We start from the raw sequence: 22,631 nt of genomic DNA, 5'->3' as shown, positions 1-22,631 counted from the left end.
GCAGGACTCTTATCAAACGTGTGAAGTTTGGGGCAGATTGAACATTGCCTTCTTCAGTAACACCAACTTCCTGTTTCATTGCATTAGCGTGCTTTAGCACTTAGCTAAGAATTGCTAGCATGTTTTAACAGGTTTCTAACATGTATATAACTCAATGGCATATTTAATATGTTGCTAGTACTGCATCACAGTGTTAAACATGTCACTTCCTGTTGCCAGTAGGTGGCGCTATTACTATAACTGAAAAGTGTCATGTAGATGTGTTCAGGACAGGACTCTTATCAAACGTGTAAAGTTTGGGAAAGATTGGACATTGCCTTCTTTAGTAACAACAACTTCCTCTTTCATTGCATTAGCATGCTTTAGCACTTAGCTAAGAATTGCTAGCATGTTTTAACAGGTTTCTAACATGTTTATAACTCAATGGCATATTTAATATGTTGCTAGTACAGCATCACAGTGTTAAACATGTCACTTCCTGTTGCCAGTTGGTGGCGCTATTACTATAACTGAATATTCTCATGTAAATGTGTTAAACATGAGAATATTCAACCGTGTGAAGTTTGGGGCAGATTAAACATCCAATGCCTGAGTTACAGCAAATTCCTATTTAATTGCATTAATAGCATGATTTAGCACCTAGCTAATGTTTGCTAGCATGTTTTAGCATGTTTCTAGTATGTTGTTCACATGTTTAACACTTGCTGGCACTTTTTTGTATGTTATTAGGAGTCCAAAATAGTGTTAAACATGTCACTTCCTGTTGCCAGCAGGTGGCGCTATGACTGTAACTGAATATGAGCATGGTCATGTGTTCAGGACAGAACTCTTATCAAACGAGTGAAGTTTGGGGCAGATTGGACATTCAATGCCTGAGTTACAGCAAATTCCTATTTAATTGCAGTAATAGCATGCTTTAGCACTTAGCTAATGTTTGCTAGCATGTTTTAGCATGTTTCTAGTATGTTGTTAACATGTTAAGCAGTTGCTGGCAATTTTTTGTATGTTATTAGGAGTCCAAAACAGTGTTAAACATGTCACTTCCTGTTGCCAGCAGGTGGCGCTATGACTGTAACTGAATTTGAGCATGGTCATGTGTTCAGGACAGAACGCTTATCAAACGTGTGAAGTTTGGGGCAGATTGGACATTGTTTGCCTGAGTTACAGCAACTTCCTGTTTCATGGCGAAACATCAAAATTTGTCAGGCCGCCGAGGACACGCCCTTCGACGAAAACTCTAGATCTTCGCAATTTAACGTCGCAAAGGCCTTAAGATTACACTCACCAAATTTGAAGATGATCAGATTAAAACTGTAGGAGGAGTTCGTTAAAGTACGAGGCCTGAAAATGGCAAAAACTGCACAAAAATCAGAGAGGAAGTTCAAAATGGCTGACTTCCTGTTGTGTTTAAGGCTATGCCTCAAGAGACTTTTTTGTAGGTATTGGGTCATTACATGTATGTACCGAATTTCGTACACATACGTGAAACGTAGCGGGAGGCGCACTCCGTTGAACCTTTATAGGTGGCGCTATCGAGCCATTTTACCCCGCCCAATTCTGAAACGCATATCAGATGTCAATTTTCGCCAGTTCTGACGCGTGTGCAAATTTTCGTGAGTTTTCGTGCATGTTTAGGCCCTCAAAAATGCAATTAAATGCGGAGAAGAAGAAGAATAATAATAATTAAAGCTGCAAGCAGCGATGAAAGGGCCCTCGCACCCGTGCCACCGCCACCCGGTGGCTTTAGTAAGACAGAGCACGGTGGGCAATGTGCATTTAAGTAGGTAAAAATAGGAGGAGTATGTCAAAGTCAGTTACAAAAAATGTCCTTTATTATGGGGATAATAGCATGCGTTATAACTCAGATAAGTGTTGCTAGCATGTTTTAGCATGTTTAGAATTCAATGGCATATTAAATATGTCGCTAGTAATGCATCACAGTGTAAAACGTGTCACTTCCTGTCGACAGTAGGTGGCGCTATTACTTTAACTTAAAATTGTCATGTAGATGTGTTCAGGGCAGGACTCTTATCAAACGTGTGAAGTTTGGGGCAGATTTGACATTGCCTTCTTCAGTAACAACAACTTCCCGTTTCATTGCATTAGCGTGCTTTAGCACTTAGCTAAGAATTGCTAGCATGTTTTAACATGTTTCTAACATGTATATAACTCAATGGCATATTTAATATGTTGCTAGTAATGCATCGCAGTGTTAAACATGTCACTTCCTGTTGCCAGTAGGTGGCGCTATTACTATAACTGAAAAGTGTCATGTAGATGTGTTCAGGACAGGACTCTTATCAAACGTGTGAAGTTTGGGGCAGATTGGACATTGCCTTCTTTAGTAACAACAACTTCCTCTTTCATTGCATTAGCATGCATTAGCACTTAGCTAAGAATTGCTAGCATGTTTTAACATGTTTCTAACATGTATATAACTCAATGGCATATTTAATATGTTGCTAGTACAGCATCACAGTGTTAACCATGTCACTTCCTGTTGCCAGTAGGTGGCGCTATTACTATAACTGAAAAGTGTCATGTAGATGTGTTCAGGGCAGGACTCTTATCAAACGTGTGAAGTTTGGGGCAGATTGGACATTGCCTTCTTTAGTAACAACAACTTCCTCTTTCATTGCATTAGCGTGCTTTAGCACTTAGCTAAGAATTGCTAGCATGTTTTAACATGTTTCTAACATGTATATAACTCAATGGCATATTTAATATGTTGCTAGTAATGCATTGCAGTGTTAAACATGTCACTTCCTGTTGCCAGTAGGTGGCGCTATTCTATAACTGAAAAGTGTCATGTAGATGTGTTCAGGGCAGGACTCTTATCAAACGTGTGAAGTTTGGGGCAGATTGGACATTGCCTTCTTGAGTAACAACAACTTCCCGTTTCATTGCATTAGCGTGCTTTAGCACTTAGCTAAGAATTGCTAGCATGTTTTAACATGTTTCTAACATGTATATAACTCAATGGCATATTTAATATGTTGCTAGTAATGCATTGCAGTGTTAAACATGTCACTTCCTGTTGCCAATAGGTGGCGCTATTACTATAACTAAATATTCTCATGTAAATGTGTTCAGACCAGAACTCTTATCAAACGTGTGAAGTTTGGGGCAGATTGGGCATTCAATGCCTGAGTTACAGCAAATTCCTATTTAATTGCAATAATAGCATGCTTTAGCACTTAGCTAATGTTTGCTAGCATGTTTTAGCATGTTTCTAGTATGTTGTTAACATGTTTAGCACTTGCTGGCAATTTTGTATATGTTATTAGGAGTCCAAAACAGTGTTAAACATGTCACTTCCTGTTGCCAGCAGGTGGCGCTATGACTGTAACTGAATATTCTCATGTAAATGTGTTCAGGGCAGAACTCTTATCAAACGTGTGAAGTTTGGGGCAGATTGGGCATTCAATGCCTGAGTTACAGCAACTTCCTGTTTAATTGCAGTAATAGCATGCTTTAGCACTTAGCTAATGTTTGCTAGCATGTTTTAGCATGTTTCTAGTATGTTGTTAACAAGTTTAGCACTTGCTGGCAATCTTTTATAAATTATTAGGAGTCCAAAACAGTGTTAAACATGTCACTTCCTGTTGCCAGCAGGTGGCGCTATGACTGTAACTGAATTTGAGCATGGTCATGTGTTCAGGACAGAACGCTTATCAAACGTGTGAAGTTTGGGGCAGATTGGACATTCAATGCCTGAGTTACAGCAACTTCCTGTTTCATGGCGAAACATCAAAATTTGTCAGGCCGCCGAGGACACGCCCTTCGACGAAAACTCAAGATCTTCGCAATTTAACGTCGCAAAAGCCTTAAGATTACACTCACCAAATTTGAAGATGATCAGATTAAAACTGTAGGAGGAGTTCGTTAAAGTACGAGGCCTGAAAATGGCAAAAACTGCACAAAAATCAGAGAGGAAGTTCAAAATGGCTGACTTCCTGTTGTGTTTAAGGCTATGCTCCAAGAGACTTTTTTGTAGGTATTGGGTCATTACATGTATGTACCGAATTTCGTACACGTACGTGAAACGTAGCAGGAGGCGCACTCCGTTGAACATTTATAGGTGGCGCTATCGAGACATTTTGCCCCGCCCAATTCTGAAACGCATATCAGATGTCAATTTTCGCCGGTTCTGACGCGTGTGCAAATTTTCGTGAGTTTTCGTGCATGTTTAGGCCCTCAAAAATGCGATTAAATGCGGAGAAGAATAATAATAATAATAATAATTAAAGCTGCAAGCAGCGATGAAAGGGCCCTCGCAGCCGTGCCAACCGCCACCCGGTGGATTTAGGAAGACAGAGCACGGTGGGCATTGTGCATTTAAGTAGGTAAATATAGGAGTATGTCAAAGTCAGTTACAAAAATGTCCTTTATTATGGGGATAATAGCATGCGTTATCACTCAGATAAGTGTTGCTAGCATGTTTTAGCATGTTTCTAGCATGTTTAGAACTCAATGGCATATTAAATATGTCGCTGGCAATGCATCACAGTTTAAAACGTGTCACTTCCTGTCGACAGTAGGTGGCGCTATTACTTTAACTTAAAATTGTCATGTAGATGTGTTCAGGGCAGGACTCTTATCAAACGTGTGAAGTTTGGGGCAGATTGGACATTGCCTTCTTCAGTAACAACAACTTCCCGTTTCATTGCATTAGCGTGCTTTAGCACTTAGCTAAGAATTGCTAGCATGTTTTAACATGTTTCTAACATGTATATAACTCAATGGCATATTTAATATGTTGCTAGTAATGCATTGCAGTGTTAAACATGTCACTTCCTGTTGCCAGTAGGTGGCGCTATTCTATAACTGAAAAGTGTCATGTAGATGTGTTCAGGGCAGGACTCTTATCAAACGTGTGAAGTTTGGGGCAGATTGGACATTGCCTACTTGAGTAACAACAACTTCCTGTTTCATTGCATTAGCATGCTTTAGCACTTAGCTAAGAATTGCTAGCATGTTTTAACAGGTTTCTAACATGTTTATAACTCAATGGTTTATTTAATATGTTGCTAGTACAGCATCACAGTGTTAAACATGTCACTTCCTGTTGCCAATAGGTGGCGCTATTACTATAACTAAATATTCTCATGTAAATGTGTTCAGACCAGAACTCTTATCAAACGTGTGAAGTTTGGGGCAGATTGGGCATTCAATGCCTGAGTTACAGCAAATTCCTATTTAATTGCAATAATAGCATGCTTTAGCACTTAGCTAATGTTTGCTAGCATGTTTTAGCATGTTTCTAGTATGTTGTTAACATGTTTAGCACTTGCTGGCAATTTTGTATATGTTATTAGGAGTCCAAAACAGTGTTAAACATGTCACTTCCTGTTGCCAGCAGGTGGCGCTATGACTGTAACTGAATTTGAGCATGGTCATGTGTTCAGGACAGAACGCTTATCAAACGTGTGAAGTTTGGGGCAGATTGGACATTCAATGGCTGAGTTACAGCAAATTCCTATTTAATTGCAGTAATAGCATGCTTTAGCACTTAGCTAATGTTTGCTAGCATGTTTTAGCATGTTTCTAGTATGTTGTTAACATGTTTAGCACTTGCTGGCAATTTTTTATATGTTATTAGGAGTCCAAAACAGTGTTAAACATGTCACTTCCTGTTGCCAGCAGGTGGCGCTATGACTGTAACTGAATATTCTCATGTAAATGTGTTCAGGGCAGAACTCTTATCAAACGTGTGAAGTTTGGGGCAGATTGGACATTGTTTGCCTGAGTTACAGCAAATTCCTATTTAATTGCAGTAGTAGCATGCTTTAGCACTTAGCTAATGTTTGCTAGCATGTTTTAGCATGTTTCTAGTATGTTGTTAACAAGTTTAGCACTTGCTGGCAATCTTTTATAAATTATTAGGAGTCCAAAACAGTGTTAAACATGTCACTTCCTGTTGCCAGCAGGTGGCGCTATGACTGTAACTGAATTTGAGCATGGTCATGTGTTCAGGACAGAACTCTTATCAAACGTGTGAAGTTTGGGGCAGATTGGACATTCAATGCCTGAGTTACAGCAACTTCCTGTTTCATGGCGAAACATCAAAATTTGTCAGGCCGCCGAGGACACGCCCTTCGACGAAAACTCAAGATCTTCGCAATTTAACGTCGCAAAGGCCTTAAGATTACACTCACCAAATTTGAAGATGATCAGATTAAAACTGTAGGAGGAGTTCGTTAAAGTACGAGGCCTGAAAATGGCAAAAACTGCACAAAAATCAGAGAGGAAGTTCAAAATGGCTGACTTCCTGTTGTGTTTAAGGCTATGCTCCAAGAGACTTTTTTGTAGGTATTGGGTCATTACATGTATGTACCGAATTTCGTACACGTACGTGAAACGTAGCGGGAGGCGCACTCCGTTGAACATTTATAGGTGGCGCTATCGAGCCATTTTGCCCCGCCCAATTCTGAAACGCATATCAGATGTCAATTTTCGCCGGTTCTGACGCGTGTGCAAATTTTCGTGAGTTTTCGTGCATGTTTAGGCCCTCAAAAATGCGATTAAATGCGGAGAAGAATAATAATAATAATAATAATAATAATAATAATAAACAGAGCAATTCCAAGAGGGTCCTCACACCATCGGTGCTCGGGCCCTAATAATAAATATAGCTGCAAGCAGCGATTACGGGCCCAAGCCGGTGGCACCGCCACCCCGGTGCCTTTAGTTGCACTAAAGGCACCGCAGTGGCGGTGCCACCGGCTTGGGCCCTCCATCGCTGCTTGCAGCTATATTTATATATATATATATATATATATATATATATATATATATATATAAACCGCCACCCCGGTGCCTTTAGGGTTCCTGTGCATGACGGGCAATAACGTAACTCCACTTTGACTGTCGAGAAGAAGTCTGCTTTAGAGCTTGCATCAGTGTGGGTTGTGCAAAAGTGTGCATCGAGGGCACATATCAACCACAAAGTATGCGTGAGCACCCTTCTGAAACCTAAAATGAAAAATTAGACACCCTACAGAGTCTCATGGACTTAACGGACACATGAAATCAGCAGCCATTGTAAGTACACAACACCGAAAATTCCTAAGAAGTGTGGTATATATATTCATTGAAATTACTGTACTTTAAAACACTTGTTTAAAAGAAAAAAATAAACATGTATACATAGTATAAAACACTAGATGGCACAATATACCTATTTTTAAGAGTCTTTATGCCCCCCTCCCCACACACACAGACAGGGGGAGCTGTCTGTGTGTGTGCCCTGCCTCCCCTCCCCACACAGAGACAGACACACACACACACACACACACACACACACACACACACACACACACACACACACACACACACACACACACACACACACACACAATGGCAGGAGGAACTCTGGCAGAGAGAGACAAAACCACATTCAAACCAAAATATCTGACTTCCTGTTGGTCGGAGCTAATGACTGTAAATTAGAAAGTTGTCCGGCTCGATGTGCACAATATACATACCAAGTTTTGTGACTGTAGGTAAAACTAACCCCCCCACTTTTGTCAAAAGTAACACTTCCTGCTGCCAGTTGGTGGCGCTATAACTTTGACTCACATTAGTTACATCCATGTGATCGGCCTCTTACAGCGAACACACTGCTGAAGTTTCATCAAGATCAATTAATGTATGAAGACGTTATAACACATCGTGTTTCTCTTTTCTCGCCATAATTTCGTTTCCTCGCCACGGCCAAACCGTTCGAGATATCAAAAATCCGTGCGCAATTTAGTTTTCTCAAAGTCTTGACTTCATGCTGACCGAGTTTGGTTGCGATTGGATGAATTTTCTAGAAAGAGTGTTTCAAATTCCAGGGGCATGCGTTTTCATACCACCCACAATAGCCGACTTCCTGTTGGACTGGCGTAAAACTTAGAGCACGAAAGTTGTTCGGCCCGATGAGATCTAAATGTGTACCGAGTTTCATATTATTACATGCAAGCGTGTTTGATATATGGACAAGTGTTCGAATCCCATTCCAGGGGGCGCTGTCGAGCCCCCCTGCCACGCCCGGGTACCAGCTTCAGCCCGGCCCTGATGGGTTCTGACCTGTGTGCAAAGTTTCAAGAGTTTTCGAGCACGTTAAGGGCCCCAAAAGTGCCCGAGATTTTGCACACAGCAGAGAAAGGGTTAAACTAAACTAGCCCCCCTCCTCACACACACACACACACACAGACGCAGAGGGGCAGAGGGAAAATGCTCCTAAAAGTACACATTCAAACCAAAATATCTGACTTCCTGTTGGTCGGGGCTAATGAGTGTAAATTAGAAAGTTGTCCGGCTCGGGGAGATAAGTATAGATACCGATTTTGGTTACTGTAGGTAAAACTAATACCCCATTTTTGACTAAAGGTGGCGCTACTGAGCCCCTTACCACGCCCGTTTCTGAAACTTCGCACATGTCTATTAGACAATAAATGTGATATGCATGTTGAGTTTCATGCAATTTGAAGTATGTTAAGAGCCTCAAATGCATCCAAAAAGAATATAAAAGTTTAAAGCGTTGCCATGGCGACAGTATTAAAGATATCAATAATCCTTTCACAGGTCTACATCTGCCGTGTGTTTACATTATACAGATGAAGTTTGAAGCAAATCGGGTAAAAATAAGAGGGTGAATTCAAAGCATTTTGAAAGTGACACACTTCCTGCTGCCAGTTGGTGGCGCTATAACGTTGACTCACAATAGTCACATCCATGTGATCGGCCTCTTACAACGAACACACTGCTGAAGTTTCATCAAGATCAATTAATGTATGAGGATGTTATAACACACTTCCTGTTTCCAATATTCGCCATAAATTTGTTTCCTCGCCACGGCCAAACCGTTCGAGATATCAAAAATACCCTCGCAATTTTTCATCCTCCATGTCTTGACTTCATGCACACCGAGTTTCGTGGTGATTGTTTGAATCGTCTAGGAGGAGTATTTTAAATTCCATTGCATGTGCTTTTCAGACTACCCCAAATAGCTGACTTCCTGTTGGGCTGGGGTAAAAAGTCAGAGCATGAAGGATATATGAACCGATGAGATCTATAAGTGTACCGAGTTTCATATTATTTCATGCAAGCGTGTTTGATTTATGGACCAAGTTTTCGGACCGTGTTCCAGGGGGCGCTGTCGAGCCCCCCTGCCACGCCCGGGTACCAGCTTCAGTCCGGCTCTAATGGCCGCAGGTTCTGACATTTGTGCAAAGTTTCAAGAGTTTTTGAGCACGTTAAGGCCCCCAAAAGTGCCCAAAAGGTAGTAAAATAATAATTATAAAGAATAAAGAATAATCCTTTGGAAAACAATAGGGCCTTCGCCTTTTCAAGGCTTGGGCCCTAATAATAATAAACAGAGCAATTCCAAGAGGGTCCTCACACCATCGGTGCTCGGGCCCTAATTAAAGCTGCAAGCAGCGATGAAAGGGCCCTCGCACCCGTGCCACCGCCACCCGGTGGCTTTAGGAAGACAGAGCACGGTGGGCGATGTGCATTTAAGTAGGTAAAAATGGGAGGAGTATGTCAAAGTCAGTTACAAAAATGTCCTTGATTATGGGGATAATAGCATGCGTTATAACTCAGATAAGTGTTGCTAGCATGTTTGAGCATGTTTAGAACTCAATGGCATATTAAATATGTCGCTAGTAATGCATCACAGTGTAAAACGTGTCACTTCCTGTCGACAGTAGGTGGCGCTATTACTTTAACTTAAAATTGTCATGTAGATGTGTTCAGGGCAGGACTCTTATCAAACGTGTGAAGTTTGGGGCAGATTGAACATTGCCTTCTTCAGTAACACCAACTTCCTGTTTCATTGCATTAGCGTGCTTTAGCACTTAGCTAAGAATTGCTAGCATGTTTTAACAGGTTTCTAACATGTATATAACTCAATGGCATATTTAATATGTTGCTAGTACTGCATCACAGTGTTAAACATGTCACTTCCTGTTGCCAGTAGGTGGCGCTATTACTATAACTGAAAAGTGTCATGTAGATGTGTTCAGGACAGGACTCTTATCAAACGTGTAAAGTTTGGGAAAGATTGGACATTGCCTTCTTTAGTAACAACAACTTCCTCTTTCATTGCATTAGCATGCTTTAGCACTTAGCTAAGAATTGCTAGCATGTTTTAACAGGTTTCTAACATGTTTATAACTCAATGGCATATTTAATATGTTGCTAGTACAGCATCACAGTGTTAAACATGTCACTTCCTGTTGCCAGTTGGTGGCGCTATTACTATAACTGAAAAGTGTCATGTAGATGTGTTCAGGACAGGACTCTTATCAAACGTGTAAAGTTTGGGAAAGATTGGACATTGCCTTCTTTAGTAACAACAACTTCCCCTTTCATTGCATTAGCATGCTTTAGCACTTAGCTAAGAATTGCTAGCATGTTTTAACAGGTTTCTAACATGTTTATAACTCAATGGCATATTTAATATGTTGCTAGTAAAGCATCACAGTGTTAAACATGTCACTTCCTGTTGCCAGTTGGTGGCGCTATGACTATAACTGAATATTCTCATGTAAATGTGTTAAACATGAGAATATTCAACCGTGTGAAGTTTGGGGCAGATTAAACATCCAATGCCTGAGTTACAGCAAATTCCTATTTAATTGCATTAATAGCATGATTTAGCACCTAGCTAATGTTTGCTAGCATGTTTTAGCATGTTTCTAGTATGTTGTTCACATGTTTAACACTTGCTGGCACTTTTTTGTATGTTATTAGGAGTCCAAAATAGTGTTAAACATGTAACTTCCTGTTGCCAGCAGGTGGCGCTATGACTGTAACTGAATATGAGCATGGTCATGTGTTCAGGACAGAACTCTTATCAAACGAGTGAAGTTTGGGGCAGATTGGACATTCAATGCCTGAGTTACAGCAAATTCCTATTTAATTGCAGTAATAGCATGCTTTAGCACTTAGCTAATGTTTGCTAGCATATTTTAGCATGTTTCTAGTATGTTGTTAACATGTTAAGCAGTTGCTGGCAATTTTTTATATGTTATTAGGAGTCCAAAACAGTGTTAAACATGTCACTTCCTGTTGCCAGCAGGTGGCGCTATTACTGTAACTGAATTTGAGCATGGTCATGTGTTCAGGGCAGAACTCTTATCAAACGTGGGAAGTTTGGGGCAGATTGGACATTGTTTGCCTGAGTTACAGCAACTTCCTGTTTCATGGCGAAACATCAAAATTTGTCAGGCCGCCGAGGACACGCCCTTCGACGAAAACTCTAGATCTTCGCAATTTAACGTCGCAAAGGCCTTAAGATTACACTCACCAAATTTGAAGATGATCAGATTAAAACTGTAGGAGGAGTTCGTTAAAGTACGAGGCCTGAAAATGGCAAAAACTGCACAAAAATCAGAGAGGAAGTTCAAAATGGCTGACTTCCTGTTGTGTTTAAGGCTATGCCTCAAGAGACTTTTTTGTAGGTATTGGGTCATTACATGTATGTACCGAATTTCGTACACATACGTGAAACGTAGCGGGAGGCGCACTCCGTTGAACCTTTATAGGTGGCGCTATCGAGCCATTTTACCCCGCCCAATTCTGAAACGCATATCAGATGTCAATTTTCGCCAGTTCTGACGCGTGTGCAAATTTTCGTGAGTTTTCGTGCATGTTTAGGCCCTCAAAAATGCAATTAAATGCGGAGAAGAAGAAGAAGAAGAAGAATAATAATAATAATTAAAGCTGCAAGCAGCGATGAAAGGGCCCTCGCACCCGTGCCAACCGCCACCCGGTGGATTTAGGAAGACAGAGCACGGTGGGCATTGTGCATTTAAGTAGGTAAATATAGGAGTATGTCAAAGTCAGTTACAAAAATGTCCTTTATTATGGGGATAATAGCATGCGTTATCACTCAGATAAGTGTTGCTAGCATGTTTTAGCATGTTTCTAGCATGTTTAGAACTCAATGGCATATTAAATATGTCGCTAGCAATGCATCACAGTTTAAAACGTGTCACTTCCTGTCGACAGTAGGTGGCGCAATTACTTTAACTTAAAATTGTCATGTAGATGTGTTCAGGGCAGGACTCTTATCAAACATGTGAAGTTTGGGGCAGATTTGACATTGCCTTCTTCAGTAACAACAACTTCCCGTTTCATTGCATTAGCGTGCTTTAGCACTTAGCTAAGAATTGCTAGCATGTTTTAACATGTTTCTAACATGTATATAACTCAATGGCATATTTAATATGTTGCTAGTAATGCATCGCAGTGTTAAACATGTCACTTCCTGTTGCCAGTAGGTGGCGCTATTACTATAACTGAAAAGTGTCATGTAGATGTGTTCAGGGCAGGACTCTTATCAAACGTGTGAAGTTTGGGGCAGATTGGACATTGCCTTCTTGAGTAACAACAACTTCCTGTTTCATTGCATTAGCATGCTTTAGCACTTAGCTAAGAATTGCTAGCATGTTTTAACATGTTTCTAACATGTTTATAACTCAATGGTTTATTTAATATGTTGCTAGTACAACATCACAGTGTTGAACATGTCACTTCCTGTTGCCAGTAGGTGGCGCTATTACTATAACTGAAAAGTGTCATGTAGATGTGTTCAGGGCAGGACTCTTATCAAACGTGTGAAGTTTGGGGCAGATTGGACATTGCCTTCTTGAGTAACAACAACTTCCTGTTTCATTGCATTAGCATGCTTTAGCACTTAGCTAAGAACTGCTAGCATGTTTTAACATGTTTCTAACATGTTTATAACTCAATGGTTTATTTAATATGTTGCTAGTACAACATCACAGTGTTGAACATGTCACTTCCTGTTGCCAGTAGGTGGCGCTATTACTATAACTGAAAAGTGTCATGTAAATGTGTTCAGGGCAGGACTCTTATCAAACGTGTGAAGTTTGGGGCAGATTGGACATTGCCTTCTTGAGTAACAACAACTTCCTGTTTCATTGCATTAGCATGCTTTAGCACTTAGCTAAGAATTGCTAGCATGTTTTAACAGGTTTCTAACATGTTTATAACTCAATGGTTTATTTAATATGTTGCTAGTACAACATCACAGTGTTGAACATGTCACTTCCTGTTGCCAGTAGGTGGCGCTATTACTATAACTGAATACTCTCATGTAAATGTGTTCAGACCAGAACTCTTATCAAACGTGTGAAATTGGGGCAAATTGAACATTCAATGCCTGAGTTACAGCAAATTCCTATTTAATTGCAGTAATAGCATGTTTTAGCACTCAGCTAATGTTTGTTAGCATGTTTTAGCATGTTTCCTGTATGTTGTTAACATGTTTAGCACTTGCTGGCAATTTTTTATGTTATTAGGAGTCCAAAATGGTGTTAAACATGTCACTTCCTGTTGCCAGCAGGTGGCACTATTACTCTAACTGATTATTCTCATGTAAATGTGTTCAGGACAGAACTCTTATCAAACCTGTGAAGTTTGGGGCAGATTGGACATTGCCTACTTGAGTAACAACAACTTCCTGTTTCATTGCATTAGCATGCTTTAGCACTTAGCTAAGAATTGCTAGCATGTTTTAACATGTTTCTAACATGTTTATAACTCAATGGTTTATTTAATATGTTGCTAGTACAGCATGACAGTGTTAAACATGTCACTTCCTGTTGCCAATAGGTGGCGCTATTACTATAACTGAATATTCTCATGTAAATGTGTTCAGACCAGAACTCTTATCAAACGTGTGAAGTTTGGGGCAGATTGGGCATTCAATGCCTGAGTTACAGCAAATTCCTATTTAATTGCAGTAATAGCATGCTTTAGCACTTAGCTAATGTTTGCTAGCATGTTTTAGCATGTTTCTAGTATGTTGTTAACATGTTTAGCACTTGCTGGCAATTTTTTATATGTTATTAGGAGTCCAAAACAGTGTTAAACATGTCACTTCCTGTTGCCAGCAGGTGGCGCTATGACTGTAACTGAATTTGAGCATGGTCATGTGTTCAGGACAGAACGCTTATCAAACGTGTGAAGTTTGGGGCAGATTGGACATTGTTTGCCTGAGTTACAGCAACTTCCTGTTTCATGGCGAAACATCAAAATTTGTCAGGCCGCCGAGGACACGCCCTTCGACGAAAACTCTAGATCTTCGCAATTTAACGTCGCAAAGGCCTTAAGATTACACTCACCAAATTTGAAGATGATCAGATTAAAACTGTAGGAGGAGTTCGTTAAAGTACGAGGCCTGAAAATGGCAAAAACTGCACAAAAATCAGAGAGGAAGTTCAAAATGGCTGACTTCCTGTTGTGTTTAAGGCTATGCTCCAAGAGACTTTTTTGTAGGTATTGGGTCATTACATGTATGTACCGAATTTCGTACACGTACGTGAAACGTAGCGGGAGACGCACTCCGTTGAACCTTTATAGGTGGCGCTATCGAGCCATTTTGCCCCGCCAGATTCTGAAACGCATATCAGATGTCAATTTTCACCAGTTCTGACGCGTGTGCAAATTTTCGTGAGTTTTCGTGCATGTTTAGGCCCTCAAAAATGCGATTAAATGCGGAGAAGAATAATAATAATAATAATAATAATAATAATAATAAACAGAGCAATTCCAAGAGGGTCCTCACACCATCGGTGCTCGGGCCCTAATTAAAGCTGCAAGCAGCGATGAAAGGGCCCTCGCACCCGTGCCACCGCCACCCGGTGGCTTTAGTAAGACAGAGCACGGTGGGCAATGTGCATTTAAGTAGGTAAAAATAGGAGGAGTATGTCAAAGTCAGTTACAAAAAATGTCCTTTTATTATGGGGATAATAGCATGCGTTATAACTCAGATAAGTGTTGCTAGCATGTTTTAGCATGTTTAGAATTCAATGGCATATTAAATATGTCGCTAGTAATGCATCACAGTGTAAAACGTGTCACTTCCTGTCGACAGTAGGTGGCGCTATTACTTTAACTTAAAATTGTCATGTAGATGTGTTCAGGGCAGGACTCTTATCAAACGTGTGAAGTTTGGGGCAGATTTGACATTGCCTTCTTCAGTAACAACAACTTCCCGTTTCATTGCATTAGCGTGCTTTAGCACTTAGCTAAGAATTGCTAGCATGTTTTAACATGTTTCTAACATGTATATAACTCAATGGCATATTTAATATGTTGCTAGTAATGCATCGCAGTGTTAAACATGTCACTTCCTGTTGCCAGTAGGTGGCGCTATTACTATAACTGAAAAGTGTCATGTAGATGTGTTCAGGACAGGACTCTTATCAAACGTGTGAAGTTTGGGGCAGATTGGACATTGCCTTCTTTAGTAACAACAACTTCCTCTTTCATTGCATTAGCATGCATTAGCACTTAGCTAAGAATTGCTAGCATGTTTTAACATGTTTCTAACATGTATATAACTCAATGGCATATTTAATATGTTGCTAGTACAGCATCACAGTGTTAACCATGTCACTTCCTGTTGCCAGTAGGTGGCGCTATTACTATAACTGAAAAGTGTCATGTAGATGTGTTCAGGGCAGGACTCTTATCAAACGTGTGAAGTTTGGGGCAGATTGGACATTGCCTTCTTTAGTAACAACAACTTCCTCTTTCATTGCATTAGCGTGCTTTAGCACTTAGCTAAGAATTGCTAGCATGTTTTAACATGTTTCTAACATGTATATAACTCAATGGCATATTTAATATGTTGCTAGTAATGCATTGCAGTGTTAAACATGTCACTTCCTGTTGCCAGTAGGTGGCGCTATTCTATAACTGAAAAGTGTCATGTAGATGTGTTCAGGGCAGGACTCTTATCAAACGTGTGAAGTTTGGGGCAGATTGGACATTGCCTTCTTGAGTAACAACAACTTCCCGTTTCATTGCATTAGCGTGCTTTAGCACTTAGCTAAGAATTGCTAGCATGTTTTAACATGTTTCTAACATGTATATAACTCAATGGCATATTTAATATGTTGCTAGTAATGCATTGCAGTGTTAAACATGTCACTTCCAGTTGCCAATAGGTGGCGCTATTACTATAACTAAATATTCTCATGTAAATGTGTTCAGACCAGAACTCTTATCAAACGTGTGAAGTTTGGGGCAGATTGGGCATTCAATGCCTGAGTTACAGCAAATTCCTATTTAATTGCAATAATAGCATGCTTTAGCACTTAGCTAATGTTTGCTAGCATGTTTTAGCATGTTTCTAGTATGTTGTTAACATGTTTAGCACTTGCTGGCAATTTTGTATATGTTATTAGGAGTCCAAAACAGTGTTAAACATGTCACTTCCTGTTGCCAGCAGGTGGCGCTATGACTGTAACTGAATATTCTCATGTAAATGTGTTCAGGGCAGAACTCTTATCAAACGTGTGAAGTTTGGGGCAGATTGGGCATTCAATGCCTGAGTTACAGCAACTTCCTGTTTAATTGCAGTAATAGCATGCTTTAGCACTTAGCTAATGTTTGCTAGCATGTTTTAGCATGTTTCTAGTATGTTGTTAACAAGTTTAGCACTTGCTGGCAATCTTTTATAAATTATTAGGAGTCCAAAACAGTGTTAAACATGTCACTTCCTGTTGCCAGCAGGTGGCGCTATGACTGTAACTGAATTTGAGCATGGTCATGTGTTCAGGACAGAACGCTTATCAAACGTGTGAAGTTTGGGGCAGATTGGACATTCAATGCCTGAGTTACAGCAACTTCCTGTTTCATGGCGAAACATCAAAATTTGTCAGGCCGCCGAGGACACGCCCTTCGACGAAAACTCAAGATCTTCGCAATTTAACGTCGCAAAAGCCTTAAGATTACACTCACCAAATTTGAAGATGATCAGATTAAAACTGTAGGAGGAGTTCGTTAAAGTACGAGGCCTGAAAATGGCAAAAACTGCACAAAAATCAGAGAGGAAGTTCAAAATGGCTGACTTCCTGTTGTGTTTAAGGCTATGCTCCAAGAGACTTTTTTGTAGGTATTGGGTCATTACATGTATGTACCGAATTTCGTACACGTACGTGAAACGTAGCAGGAGGCGCACTCCGTTGAACATTTATAGGTGGCGCTATCGAGCCATTTTGCCCCGCCCAATTCTGAAACGCATATCAGATGTCAATTTTCGCCGGTTCTGACGCGTGTGCAAATTTTCGTGAGTTTTCGTGCATGTTTAGGCCCTCAAAAATGCGATTAAATGCGGAGAAGAATAATAATAATAATTAAAGCTGCAAGCAGCGATGAAAGGGCCCTCGCACCCGTTCCACCGCCACCCGGTGGCTTTAGGAAGACAGAGCACGGTGGGCAATGTGCATTTAAGTAGGTAAAAATAGGAGGAGTATGTCAAAGTCAGTTACAAAAATGTCCTTTATTATGGGTATAATAGCATGCGTTATCACTCAGATAAGTGTTGCTAGCATGTTTTATCATGTTTCTAGCGTGTTTAGAACTCAATGGCATATTAAATATGTTGCTAGTAATGCATCACAGTGTAAAACGTGTCACTTTCTGTCGACAGTAGGTGGCGCTATTACTTTAACTTAAAGTTGTCATGTAGATGTGTTCAGGGCAGGACTCTTATCAAACATGTGAAGTTTGGGGCAGATTGGACATTGCCTTCTTCAGTAACACCAACTTCCTGTTTCATTGCATTAGTGTGCTTTAGCACTTAGCTAAGAATTGCTAGCATGTTTTAACATGTTTCTTACATGTTTATAACTCAATGGCATATTTAATATGTTGCTAGTACTGCATCACAGTGTTAAACATGTCACTTCCTGTTGCCAGTAGGTGGCGCTATTACTATAACTGAAAAGTGTCATGTAGATGTGTTCAGGGCAGAACTCTTATCAAACGTGTGAAGTTTGGGGCAGATTGGACATTGCCTTCTTGAGTAACAACAACTTCCTTTTTCGTTGCATTAGCGTGCTTTAGCACTTAGCTAAGAATTGCTAGCATGTTTAACAGGTTTCTAACATGTTTATAACTCAATGCTGACAGTTTTTTATATGTTATTTGGAGTCCAAAACAGTGTTAAACATGTCACTTCCTGTTGCCAGCAGGTGGCGCTATGACTGTAACTGAATTTGAGCATGGTCATGTGTTCAGGACTGAACTCTTATCAAACGTGTGAAGTTTGGGGCAGATTGGACATTGTTTGCTTGAGTTACATTAAATTCCTATTTAATTGCAGTAATAGCATGCTTTAGCACTTAGCTAATGTTTGCTAGCATGTTTTAGCATGTTTCTAGTATGTTGTTAACATGTTTAGCACTTGCTGGCAATTTTTTATATGTGATTAGGAGTCCAAAACAGTGTTAAACATGTCACTTCCTGTTGCCAGCAGGTGGCGCTATGACTGTAACTGAATTTGAGCATGGTCATGTGTTCAGGGCAGAACTCTTATCAAACGTGTGAAGTTTGGGGCAGATTGGACATTGTTTGCCTGAGTTACATTAAATTCCTATTTAATTGCAGTAATAGCATGCTTTAGCACTTAGCTAATGTTTGCTAGCATGTTTTAGCATGTTTCTAGTATGTTGTTAACATGTTAAGCACTTGCTGGCAATTTTTTATATGTTATTAGGAGTCCAAAACAGTGTTAAACATGTCACTTCCTGTTGCCAGCAGGTGGCGCTATGACTGTAACTGAATTTGAGCATGGTCATGTGTTCAGGACAGAACTCTTATCAACCGTGTGAAGTTTGGGGCAGATTGGACATTGTTTGCCTGAGTTACAGCAACTTCCTGTTTCATGGCGAAACATCAAAATTTGTCAGGCCGCCGAGGACACGCCCTTCGACGAAAACTCTAGATCTTCGCAATTTAACGTCGCAAAGGCCTTAAGATTACACTCACCAAATTTGAAGATGATCAGATTAAAACTGTAGGAGGAGTTCGTTAAAGTACGAGGCCTGAAAATGGCAAAAACTGCACAAAAATCAGAGAGGAAGTTCAAAATGGCTGACTTCCTGTTGTGTTTAAGGCTATGCTCCAAGAGACTTTTTTGTAGGTATTGGGTCATTACATGTATGTACCGAATTTCGTACACGTACGTGAAACGTAGCGGGAGGCGCACTCCGTTGAACCTTTATAGGTGGCGCTATCGAGCCATTTTACCCCGCCCAATTCTGAAACGCATATCAGATGTCAATTTTCGCCAGTTCTGACGCGTGTGCAAATTTTCGTGAGTTTTCGTGCATGTTTAGGCCCTCAAAAATGCGATTGAATGCGGAAAATAATAATAATAATAATAATAATAATAATAATAATAATAATAATAAACAGAGCAATTCCAATAGTGTCCTCGCACCATCGGTGCTCGGGCCCTAATAATAATAATTAAAGCTGCAAGCAGCGATGAAAGGGCCCTCGCACCCGTGCCAACCGCCACCCGGTGGATTTAGGAAGACAGAGCACGGTGGGCATTGTGCATTTAAGTAGGTAAATATAGGAGTATGTCAAAGTCAGTTACAAAAATGTCCTTTATTATGGGGATAATAGCATGCGTTATCACTCAGATAAGTGTTGCTAGCATGTTTTAGCATGTTTCTAGCATGTTTAGAACTCAATGGCATATTAAATATGTCGCTAGCAATGCATCACAGTTTAAAACGTGTCACTTCCTGTCGACAGTAGGTGGCGCAATTACTTTAACTTAAAATTGTCATGTAGATGTGTTCAGGGCAGGACTCTTATCAAACGTGTGAAGTTTGGGGCAGATTTGACATTGCCTTCTTCAGTAACAACAACTTCCCGTTTCATTGCATTAGCGTGCTTTAGCACTTAGCTAAGAATTGCTAGCATGTTTTAACATGTTTCTAACATGTATATAACTCAATGGCATATTTAATATGTTGCTAGTAATGCATCGCAGTGTTAAACATGTCACTTCCTGTTGCCAGTAGGTGGCGCTATTACTATAACTGAAAAGTGTCATGTAGATGTGTTCAGGGCAGGACTCTTATCAAACGTGTGAAGTTTGGGGCAGATTGGACATTGCCTTCTTGAGTAACAACAACTTCCTCTTTCATTGCATTAGCATGCTTTAGCACTTAGCTAAGAATTGCTAGCATGTTTTAACATGTTTCTAACATGTTTATTGCTCAATGGCATATTTAATATGTTGCTAGTACTGCATCACAGTGTTAACCATGTCACTTCCTGTTGCCAGTAGGTGGCGCTATTACTATAACTGAAAAGTGTCATGTAGATGTGTTCAGGGCAGGACTCTTATCAAACGTGTGAAGTTTGGGGCCGATTGGACATTGCCTTCTTGAGTAACAACAACTTCCTGTTTCATTGCATTAGCATGCTTTAGCACTTAGCTAAGAATTGCTAGCATGTTTTAACATGTTTCTAACATGTTTATAACTCAATGGTTTATTTAATATGTTGCTAGTACAACATCACAGTGTTGAACATGTCACTTCCTGTTGCCAGTAGGTGGCGCTATTACTATAACTGAAAAGTGTCATGTAAATGTGTTCAGGGCAGGACTCTTATCAAACGTGTGAAGTTTGGGGCAGATTGGACATTGCCTTCTTGAGTAACAACAACTTCCTGTTTCATTGCATTAGCATGCTTTAGCACTTAGCTAAGAATTGCTAGCATGTTTTAACAGGTTTCTAACATGTTTATAACTCAATGGTTTATTTAATATGTTGCTAGTACAACATCACAGTGTTGAACATGTCACTTCCTGTTGCCAGTAGGTGGCGCTATTACTATAACTGAATACTCTCATGTAAATGTGTTCAGACCAGAACTCTTATCAAACGTGTGAAATTGGGGCAAATTGAACATTCAATGCCTGAGTTACAGCAAATTCCTATTTAATTGCAGTAATAGCATGCTTTAGCACTCAGCTAATGTTTGTTAGCATGTTTTAGCATGTTTCCTGTATGTTGTTAACATGTTTAGCACTTGCTGGCAATTTTTTATGTTATTAGGAGTCCAAAATGGTGTTAAACATGTCACTTCCTGTTGCCAGCAGGTGGCGCTATTACTCTAACTGATTATTCTCATGTAAATGTGTTCAGGACAGAACTCTTATCAAACCTGTGAAGTTTGGGGCAGATTGGACATTGCCTACTTGAGTAACAACAACTTCCTGTTTCATTGCATTAGCATGCTTTAGCACTTAGCTAAGAATTGCTAGCATGTTTTAACATGTTTCTAACATGTTTATAACTCAATGGTTTATTTAATATGTTGCTAGTACAGCATGACAGTGTTAAACATGTCACTTCCTGTTGCCAATAGGTGGCGCTATTACTATAACTGAATATTCTCATGTAAATGTGTTCAGACCAGAACTCTTATCAAACGTGTGAAGTTTGGGGCAGATTGGGCATTCAATGCCTGAGTTACAGCAAATTCCTATTTAATTGCAGTAATAGCATGCTTTAGCACTTAGCTAATGTTTGCTAGCATGTTTTAGCATGTTTCTAGTATGTTGTTAACATGTTTAGCACTTGCTGGCAATTTTTTATATGTTATTAGGAGTCCAAAACAGTGTTAAACATGTCACTTCCTGTTGCCAGCAGGTGGCGCTATGACTGTAACTGAATTTGAGCATGGTCATGTGTTCAGGACAGAACGCTTATCAAACGTGTGAAGTTTGGGGCAGATTGGACATTGTTTGCCTGAGTTACAGCAACTTCCTGTTTCATGGCGAAACATCAAAATTTGTCAGGCCGCCGAGGACACGCCCTTTGACGAAAACTCTAGATCTTCGCAATTTAACGTCGCAAAGGCCTTAAGATTACACTCACCAAATTTGAAGATGATCAGATTAAAACTGTAGGAGGAGTTCGTTAAAGTACGAGGCCTGAAAATGGCAAAAACTGCACAAAAATCAGAGAGGAAGTTCAAAATGGCTGACTTCCTGTTGTGTTTAAGGCTATGCTCCAAGAGACTTTTTTGTAGGTATTGGGTCATTACATGTATGTACCGAATTTCGTACACGTACGTGAAACGTAGCGGGAGGCGCACTCCGTTGAACCTTTATAGGTGGCGCTATCGAGCCATTTTACCCCGCCCAATTCTGAAACGCATATCAGATGTCAATTTTCGCCAGTTCTGACGCGTGTGCAAATTTTCGTGAGTTTTCGTGCATGTTTAGGCCCTCAAAAATGCGATTAAATGCGGAGAAGAATAATAATAATAATAATAATAATAATAATAATAATAATAATAAACAGAGCAATTCCAAGAGGGTCCTCACACCATCGGTGCTCGGGCCCTAATAATAATAATAAACAGAGCAATTCCAAGAGGGTCCTCACACCATCGGTGCTCGGGCCCTAATTAAAGCTGCAAGCAGCGATGAAAGGGCCCTCGCACCCGTGCCAACCGCCACCCGGTGGCTTTAGGAAGACAGAGCACGGTGGGCATTGTGCATTTAAGTAGGTAAATATAGGAGTATGTCAAAGTCAGTTACAAAAATGTCCTTTATTATGGGGATAATAGCATGCGTTATCACTCAGATAAGTGTTGCTAGCATGTTTTAGCATGTTTCTAGAATGTTTAGAACTCAATGGCATATTAAATATGTCGCTAGCAATGCATCACAGTTTAAAACGTGTCACTTCCTGTCGACAGTAGGTGGCGCTATTACTTTAACTTAAAATTGTCATGTAGATGTGTTCAGGGCAGGACTCTTATCAAACGTGTGAAGTTTGGGG

The sequence above is a fragment of the Phoxinus phoxinus genome, assembly GCF_949152265.1.
Source record: "Phoxinus phoxinus genome assembly, chromosome: 14".
NCBI classification, from domain to species: domain Eukaryota; kingdom Metazoa; phylum Chordata; class Actinopteri; order Cypriniformes; family Leuciscidae; genus Phoxinus; species Phoxinus phoxinus.
The sequence above is the reverse complement of the archived record's forward strand: the minus strand, read 5'-3'. Positions refer to the sequence as shown.